Source organism: Anneissia japonica, unplaced genomic scaffold, assembly GCF_011630105.1.
Source record: "Anneissia japonica isolate Jap-2015-1 unplaced genomic scaffold, ASM1163010v1 scaffold287721_len753485_cov172, whole genome shotgun sequence".
NCBI lineage: Eukaryota > Metazoa > Echinodermata > Crinoidea > Comatulida > Comatulidae > Anneissia > Anneissia japonica.
The window spans coordinates 397,252-407,539 of record NW_022699480.1 but is presented as its reverse complement, the minus strand read 5'-3'; positions in this window follow the sequence as shown (position 1 = coordinate 407,539).

Sequence of the window (10,288 nt, the reverse complement as noted above, 5' to 3'; positions counted from 1 at the left end):
AAGCTTGCTAGTATCCAGTGGTGGTGCCATGGCAGGGGTTGAGGAGGCTAGAGCCTTCTCATCTGGGAAGCCTAAAAAATGGAACTCCACCACTGACTACTAGCTTCCGGGGACCCTAGACAGCCCTCAGCCAAAATGCCCTCTTTGCTCGTTAGCCCAACTTTTTGTTCAAAAACATGAAAAAAATAATAGTAAATTAATAGAAATAAATGGCAAAGTAAGTTAAGATGTTTACCAATTTATGGTGTTGTCATAACCATTGATATGCTAGCCTTCGCTATTTTCGTACCTAGCATAAATTTCAGTGAATGTAATGTTTCTATTCATCACCATCGTTTTTAAATCCTCTATACGACACTTACTTTAATATCAATCAATATAATTTAATTTAATTTGTATGTTATAATATATGCCTACTTACAAAGAAGACCTATAACTTATATAGTTATACACACAGGAATTAAATGCAGACAACAGAATTCTTCATATTTATTTATATATTTTTTATATTAATTTAAATATTGATAATAATAATGTTGTTGTTGTTGTTGTTAGTTTTTGTTGCTGCTGCTGCTGTTTAACTAGATACTTGGTTGTCAACATCAATATTTTACTTAGAAGGTTTACATCTTCAAGTTACTGTAGTTAATCCAATATGATAATGGGATTCTCAAGCCACATTCGTGTTTGCATGTATCCCTGTCATTCCCTGTGGCAGAGTCTTATTGATCAACGTAGTTAAAAGATAATCTACTTTTTCTATTAAGTGTGATTATTGAAATGCCATTTTACAATTCTCATTATGTCCACATTGTTTTTTCCATGATGAATTGTCTAAACTTGGCAGACATTCAGTTAATATAGCAATGGCGGGAGCCAATGCCGTAGCCAGGATTTTCAAACAGTGCAGGACAATATCAGGGTGGACCCACTTTACGCGTAAATTCAAACAATATGGACCCATTTTATGCAAAAATATGAAAAATCTGGACCCATTTTCTTGAATTTTACCAATTTTAAGCTAAAAATGAGAAATCTGGACCCATTTTTCAAAAAGTGGACCCATTTTATGCATAAAAATACATAATTTGGACCCATTTTAAAAAATGTGGACCCATTCTTCGAGGACCCATTAGAAAAAATGTGTGGGACTGTCCCAACTCTCCCAATAGCTGGCTACGGCATTGGCGGGAGCAATGGTTTCTAACATTTTATATTTGAAGCTCTCATCAGTGGCTAATATTACTAAAAATAACAAACTAACATCTCAGATTTGTGACGTGCATTACCAAGACAACAGTCCTCTAGTTAAAATGTGTTTTGTAAAAACTGACATGAGTTCTATGTGTAGATAATAGGATTGAAGAGAGAGCTGTCTACTTGAAGAATTATGTTGTCTGCATTTAATTGCTGTGTGTATAACATATAAGCTCTTCTTTGTGAGTAGGCCTACATTATAACATACATTATGAAGACCAAATTTTATATAATATAATATATGTATAATATACCGTAAGTTTAGTACTAGATCTTCTGCACATACGAAATACAAGTAAAAATGTTGCCTCCAGTCAGATCCAAATTTAAGTCTGTACGACCCAGTTTATGCATATACAAGCAATAACTAATGAAACAAATTCAAAGGTAGACTTTCAGAACACAGATTTATATGTTACTTGGATATTTCTGCCATTCATCAGTGATCTATATAACAAGAATGTATCGGAGACGAACATCAAAGAAAGGGTTGATGTAATTTGGAACATAAATGTAATTTAATTCAAGTGTTTGTGACATTCGCAATGTATGTAAAAAGTCCCGAGATATAGTTCTGGTGGAGGTTATTTTTGCCATTGTATTGTCGGATTTCATTATTTCCAAAAAAAAAAATTGAAGCCCTGCATGGGACTGAAGGCAATTTTTAATTTTTTCTATAGTGTCAAAAATAACTTGATAATAATTGCTTATTAGTTAACACCTTGTTATATAATATGTTTAATGATAAGATCAATTAGCCTGTGCTTGTGCATAGTTGCATGTATGAGAATGATTGTTGCTAGTACATGCACTGACAGTCGATGTAGTAGCGTACAGTGAGTGAGTACAGTAAATACAGTGAACAAATATCTGATTCAAATTCAAGATTCCTTTATATATCATATGGATACAAGTAAAACATACCTGTACATTGCTTTCCAGAGAATATGTTAAATAGTTAAAAAAAAAAAAATACAAGATAAAAAAAAAAAGAACACATAAAAAATCATAAGGAGTTGTTTTTTCAAGCACTGTGCCTTTGTGGTCAAGCCTTGGTCATGACGTTGACCATGAATGATAAAGGTCCTGGTTTTGAGTCCTGGTAGAGGATGGGTTGATTTTTTGTCATCCTTTGTCAGATTTCTCTTATGTTATGTTTCAATTAATAATTTATTCATTGCATTATTCTGTTTGTTGTTTATTATTTCCATCATATATCTATCACCATATGCTTTTAAATTACATTTTGTATTATAGCAATATTATAGTAATAAATGTAAATAGTTTTATTCAGCCATAAGGGAATCTTTGAAAACTGCCCTTGCATATTATATAAAAGTATATCATTTTGTATGCATTTGTCTTTTATGAATCAACTGAAATAGATGGACAGGTAAGAATAAATGCAATAAAATGAGCATTTAAAATTATCCTCATTCCAATTTGACATGGGCCTGAATGGTTGCCGTTCTTCGATTGATGGCCACAGTTAGATACCATCATATCAAAACACATCAATAATTTCCATCAAAAATAAAAAATGTACAGTTTGAAACAAAATAGCAATTAAACTTGACCTTTTTTTATAATTAACATAAGCAATCGTTAATCCTGATAAATTATGCAAATTATCGATGCATACACTCAAGCAATTAACAATGTAAAGATTTAAACAGTTATTAGTGACAGTAGCCACACTAAATGGTGAGTCGTTAGGAGCTTGCAATTCAACATGTGAATTTATGGCGGCATGTTTATCCAACAAGTAATTAGAATGTAAGCAATTATCTGTCTGTAGGTCTAGTCTCCGTCTCTCATCATATGAAAAATTCATCAACATTTTAGCCTCACAGGGGAATTTTTAAATTGTAAAATGCATTAAGAGGTTTAACACAGTAGAGTTACTGGAGCATAGAGTTACATTTTCAGAGTCTACATCAAAATTCTGATTGTGTAGTCATTATCTCTATCCCTACAGTTTTTAAAGTAATAATTTCATTCACGATGCGATACTATATATGCCATAATAATACATACATGCCATTATACAAATATAAATTAAAAGGCAGTACAGGAAAACAACAATGCTGTGTGAAACAATGACCGAGTTGTGGTTGAGATACAAAATCAATAAGCAAAATCTAAAATGTAAACAATGATACATATATATATATATATATATATATAGATTAAAAGGCAAAATACTGGAAAACAACAATGCTGTGGGAAACAATGGCTGGATCTCAGTAGAGATACAAAAGTGATAAGCAACAGCTAAAAAGTAAACGTAAGTAAACAGCCAGAAATAGAACCAGAGCTTTCGGACAACACTAGTCCTTCCTCAGTGGCGAGTGAGTGAGGGTCATGTCCAGGGTGGGCTAGGCTAGGATTCCCCGATGGGGGGCGTGGACCCTTGTCAGGGAGCTTGGACATCCCTTTCGGGGATTCTTGGTGCCGCCCCTGATTGACAGCCACATTGCATTGGCTGCCATATCAAAAAAAATCTGCCATGGTTTTGTACATATGTTTATCAATGATGCACCCTGCCAACAGCTTGTTCAGTTGACATAATGATTGGCTATAGCTCAAGCTAAATCTACATTTATATATTACACCAGAAAAATTAACGATTGTGGTTGGTGATTTTAAAGAGCATGTTGAATTTGTCAACATCAATCAATCAATATCAATTTGTCAAAAGTATTAGGCCTAATCAGCCAATAATGTATGTCATCACACTGTATTGTTTGCTTTTTAGACATAGAAAATATAATATCTAATTTGCATTATTTTTTTAGGCAGGTTAGAGCACAAACAGATTTTGCACTCTCTTAAAGGAATAGAGTACTGAGCATGTTTACTTATTTTTAGATTTATTGAGTGCAAAATATTTAAAAATGTGAAGTGAGCACAAAGAAAATATGCTAGAAAAAAACTAGTGAATGAATCTGATAAAAATATGAGTATCCATAATTTCACAAAGCATCTAAAATTCCTGTTTTTTTGCATTGAAAAAAGTAAAATAATGTAGGTATATTTTACAGTAATGTAAATGTGGACATAGCTTGGTAATTATTAAGATGCCTGCCTTCCAATAAATTTGATACCTTCTTGGACAAACTCTCTCTGTGAACCCTACTGGATTTTTTTATTCCAGGGCCCCAAAAAAGGCTCTAGTCAGCCCCTGGTTCAGACCCCTCCATCGGCCATATGGGACCCCCTTGTCAGCAAATTTCTAGAGACACCACTGCTTCCAATCCAAGGGTCCTGGGTTCAGTTCCTGTCACAACACAGGATTTTTTCTCATGACTAAAACACATCTCCACTTCACTGGTTTACAAAGCAGTACATTACTTCTTTTATTTAAGAGGGCCCCTATAATATCAGCCGACCTAGGATATGCTGGAATGGTCATCCTCTATACATAATGTATTAGAATATCAATATAACAGACATATTCAAATATTTTTAAAGAGCAGTAAATCAATTTCTAAAACATAGATCTTGAACATAACATTGATATTTCCCAGTCAGTTTTAAGTGCAAGTTTCATGATTTGGCATCAATCTAAAGTAATTTCAAGAGAAATTAATGGATGTATAGATATTTGCATCAAAGAAATAGAGAAGTTTTAGTTTATCAACAGTTGTAATGCCAACTGAATAATTTGTATTATTTCTCAGTCACTATGGAAATTTGACAATAGACTTTTCCGGAGTGTCAATCAAACTCAACAACAATCAGATCAGGGCAGGAATACGGGCATGTATCATCGGTGTATCACAAACGCAAATGTTTGCATGAGTTTACACTGTCCGTTTTGTGTGACCTTAGCAACAGTATCCAAGGGGCGGAGCTAAGCGGAAAACAGTGGCATATCTAGAAGTCTTGAAATAAGGGTGCTGATGAGTGACACAAAGGTGAATTAGGGGAGCTCAGTTGAGGGGCGCAAACTCACAAAATAAGGTGATTTTAAGTAATTTCTAACTACTGTACTTGCAAGTGATTGGGAGTGCGAGTAATTTTTGGAGGGGGGGGTCCCCCAGATTCAGAAAGGTTAATTTTAATTGACATTTTTTATTCAGTGTAAAATATGCTTTTCCCACAAGTTCCTGCCACTTATGAGTGTTAGAATTTTTATTTTAAATTATTATTTATTTACGCCATTTGCATCCAAAAAGAAATACAGGCAATCACTGCGTCATATGACAAATCCAACGCCGCTCCCTGTGAGCTCTAGACGACACAATGCCATCTGATGATTGTGGCAGTCTGAATGCATCGTCATTAAAAGAGATCTGTTGGGCAGGCACGAGTTGTGGTGACGGTGTTCTCCACAGAATCGCATCGCCGATGATCGTCGGGCGCAGTTGTAGTGTCAGTGCCGGGTTAACTTGCCAATTGCAAGATAAACCAAGTATATCATTAGGCTTAGGGAGTGGAGGAATTGAAACCTGGACCTGTGATTAGAAGGCAAACATCTTAATCACTAAGCTATACAACTTCGCATGTTTTAATAATTGAATGTTTTTCAAAATAGTGCAATATTTTCTGAAGTTCCCATCAAACTGTATGGGAATATCATTAAATATTAGCCTTTAAACACACTGAGATATATATTTTAGTCAATATTTGTTCCAGTTATCAATATAACATCTTTTCTATTATTATTATTATTATTTACTATTTCTATTATTTTAAAATGCCCATTTCCTTACACTGAAATATTTTATGTCAGTAGGTTGTTACTTAATAGTGGATATCATCTTCACCAAATCCAGTGGTGGCACCTATGGGGTCCAGGAGAATATAGGACCGCTAATTGGAGGAAGCCATCATTTTGCCAGTCACAAAACTGGACTCCCACCCCTCCCCCAGGTCACAAATGGTTGGATGCCGGGGTGGCATCAGAACCTCACCTAACCAATCAAAACCATATCAACCTCACAAACCATATAAGATTCGTAAGTGTCCATCGGACAGACTTGAACTTCCAGTCGTCTTCTCTTATATGTTGTCTTGTGTGATATGGTATTGTTATTTGAATAATAAGTGGAGAGTTTGTGATTCTAAAACAAAAGATGATACCACCAGGTATATTATATATTCTATCTGTAGGCCTATAAAACAATTCAATGCTTTTCAACAACTTTATTGATGCATACCGTATTTTATGCTCATGAATTACGCTTGAATTATATTTCACCATGGCATGAGACAATACAATACAATACAACACAATATATACTATTAAATATACAATTAAATACTATTGGGAGAATGGAACTTGCTATTTTCAGAAGTTGGTTACTGGAAACAATCAGTCCATATACATATGCTGTCTATAGTGCACCCCTCCCCCAACCAACACAAAAAAAACACCCTATTATCATCAATCAATATTCTGTTGAGGATTTATCCATTACATAGCAAATAAATTGATATGTATTTCATGGTTGATTGTCATGAACCATGTAATATAAAGCATTTGATGATTGATGTAAATATAATTTGATCAATTAGCCACCTATTTACTATGATCTATATTTGAATGCCACTTTACTGTTGGTTAGCTCAGTTTTGCATTGGGTAGAAAAACATAAACATTTTATGTGTTCATACTGCCACTACACTGAAGTCAATCAGTTTTTCAATAGCTATGGGGGTCCATGCTCCACAGCTGACAATCCTATAAAGTTATGGTCTTTGGCTTAGGTGTCAAATTATATTTTCTCCAAATATACTGCTGCTTTTCCCCTCCCCACTTCATAAAATCCTGGTGCTGCAAAAACTAACTAAAGCCTGTTTAGCTATCTAAATCTACCTTAATTTTGCCTACTGAAAATCCACCTCAATATCTCAACAAAACAAGTCCCTACACTGTGGCAGATTCAAGGGAGGAGGAAGATGGCCCTTCTCCACCCTCCTAATTTTTTAGCCCCACCATGGTTGGTGGTGAGGTGGGAAAATTTGAGGGAAATAGTACCTCTAGATATTAATATGTTAAGACTTGTATATAGCGCATAACGCCAACAAGGCCTCTAGGCGCTTCACATTATTACAAAAATCCTACAATATGCTGAGAAGTCAAAACAACCAGCCCCTTATACTGCCATCATACTAGAAAAACTCCACATTATGCTGAATGTCACAAGTTCATGTATTTCATATCTCACTGACATTTATTCATCTGCAATTTCTTTTAACAATTTATTATTTGAAAAAAACCTGTCTGGATAACAAACATTAATTTTGTTTACAGTGCTTAGTATTGCAAAGTATAACACTGGAACAAATGGTTGGACAGTTATGTGCAGAACACAAGCAGTGCTCAACAGCATGACATGCTTAGAGACTATCACATATTGATCCATATTTTTCACTTTACCATTCCAATTTTGTTTAGTTTAAGCACAGACCTTATGGTGTTTATAAAATGTATTTCACCAAAAACAGGAAGGCAATAAACTAAGCCTCACCCAATATTTCTGTACATAATACAAATACAGGGGTCCCAAGTTGGAGAAAGTCAATTCCAGGAGCAGGGGTAGTGCCAGTAGTGGTGGTGGGGCATGGGCCCCCGTCAGGAGAAAAAAACACAATTCACCGGGGAGAAAAAAAATTATATGTACTGTATTTTCTACATATTAGTAGACTCTAAAATTGATTAAATAGGAAGTAGGAAAATTTATGATTGAGTGTTAGAATTGTTATTTTAAATAAACTCTGGACCTGTGATTAGAACTTCTAGATGGCCAGAAATGACAATCAGATTTTGAATATGATTTTCTTTTTCTCTCATTTATTTTAATGTTGAAGGATTGGGGTGGGGCGGGGGAGTGGGCTTCCTCCTTGAATCCGTCATTGATCTGGTTAATGAAATTTCATAACATTTAATTTTTTTTTTTTGCTGCACATTGTGATACATATTGGCAATGACTTCTGTAAGACAATTGCTAATAAGGTAGGAAAACATGCAAATATTATGAATTTGCAGAATATGGGTTAATTTCCGGGAGCTTCTTGCTCGCTAGCGGGATGCGGGAGGCCTTCCCGATTTCTGGGAGACTCCCGCGAGTTCTGGGAGATTCTATTGAGGAAATCATTATTATTTGACTTGGAATATGTCCCCAAAATTTAAATCATTATTATTATTAAACAATACCATGTACATTTTTTGCTGTTTCTGTCAAGTTTGATTTTTCTTAATATAATCTTTATCTGTAAAAGTGCAAAAAAAACACTGAGGCCTGCAATGGGTGCCTAAGCACAGCCACAGTTGGAAAAGGTTCATTTTTAAAACACTCAAGAATTTACTGAATGTAAAATTTTTTATTTTCTGTAATAAATATTTAAAATTTTACATTTTAATCAGTATTCTATTGTTAGAGCAGATACTAGTGACTCCCATATGCCAGTTGATCCATATTTGCACACCTTAACATTTTATTTATTTTATTTTACAAAAGAATGAACAAATTTTTTAAAAATACATGAGCAAAAAGTAGTCAGTAATGAATGTAATATTCTGGGTTTTCTTTTGTAATCATTTGAATTGTTATAGTTTTACTAGTATTGTATGTTAAAATTATGTTGTATACAAAGTAAGCCTACAGTGCAAACATATGCATGTGTTCCATGACATGTTTCTGCAATGCAAAGAAACAAAAGCTGGAATACAAAGTCTTTTGGAAATTGCTTGAAATAAATTCCAGTATAAAAAGGTAAATAAAGTATATCCCTTTTCATGTGAGCAAATATGCAGGTATAAAACATACTTTCATGTGGCGTTTACTTGGCATCCATTGGCAAAAGATGCAGAAAAAATGTGACATACAGAAGACATTTAAATGTTCCTCTGTATTTATTCTGAATATGCCCAAGGGACAAATTACTCAAAACAACAAGGAATCTATGAGAAAATTATCAGAGCATGTTGATTAAAGAGGGAATAAAATTTTTAAAATGCTAAATTCTGGCAGACTATGCAGTATAATGTTTTCATCTATCAGAATCTCGTACATTCACAATCTTTGAGAATTTGTAAGATTTTCGTTGCCAAGAAACAATGAAAAGAAAGTATACTTTTAATAATAACATATTTCTGAATTATGATATTATGTTAATATTAAGTTAGGGCTGCTAAGGCTGAATGCGCCATTTGAACTAAACATACAGCCATGGAAGTAGAAACACATTCCTGATATGTACAGTATATAAAGATACAGACAATATTTCTACTCATTAAATTCAAATTGTAACATTACTTTTTCAAGATATGTTTATTACAGTGCATCCATGTTCTGATAGACAACACACAAATAAAATGTCATTCTCAAAATGTCATGAAGCAGGTGTATTATTCTCACCATACCCATCAATCTCGCCGACTCATCAATCTCACCTACCCCATTAACCTAAAAAAAAAAAAAAACATATCCCCCTTCCAACTCCATCTTCCAATGCCCTTGCAGGAACCACAGCAGGGAAAAAAATATTAAAATATTAAAAGTAAATGAGCAAAATATGTTAAAGAATGCTATAGAAAAACATGTCTGATAGATTACATGTGCTGTATGTTCTTCAACCATGCTGTCAAAAGTAGACGGTGTGCATGCCAACATTTGGATAGCATAAAATATACTGAACTTAACCGCCATATGTTTTAATGTGTGTCGACCGTTTGGTGGACTTCCCCTCTGACCTTTTTCCAATATCATATCTCATCTGCTTAAGAGTTTCAAATGTCTAAGGGACAGCTGATTATGATCAAAACTGTAATTGAATTTATCACTGTTGAGGTATTCTCTATTAAAATGAAGCAGGGGTGGCGCCAGGACCTACCCGACGGAGGTGCTAAAGGCCCCGACGGGGGCTATGGAGCGAATCGAGTCTCACTTGGCTGGGGGCCAGGGGGGCCGCCTAGGGCCCCCGGAAGCCACGGATATTTGATGAATTATGGCGAATTTTTATTACTTATTTGATAGGCATCGAGTTACTATAATATGACTTCATGTAGGCTATGCTTTCT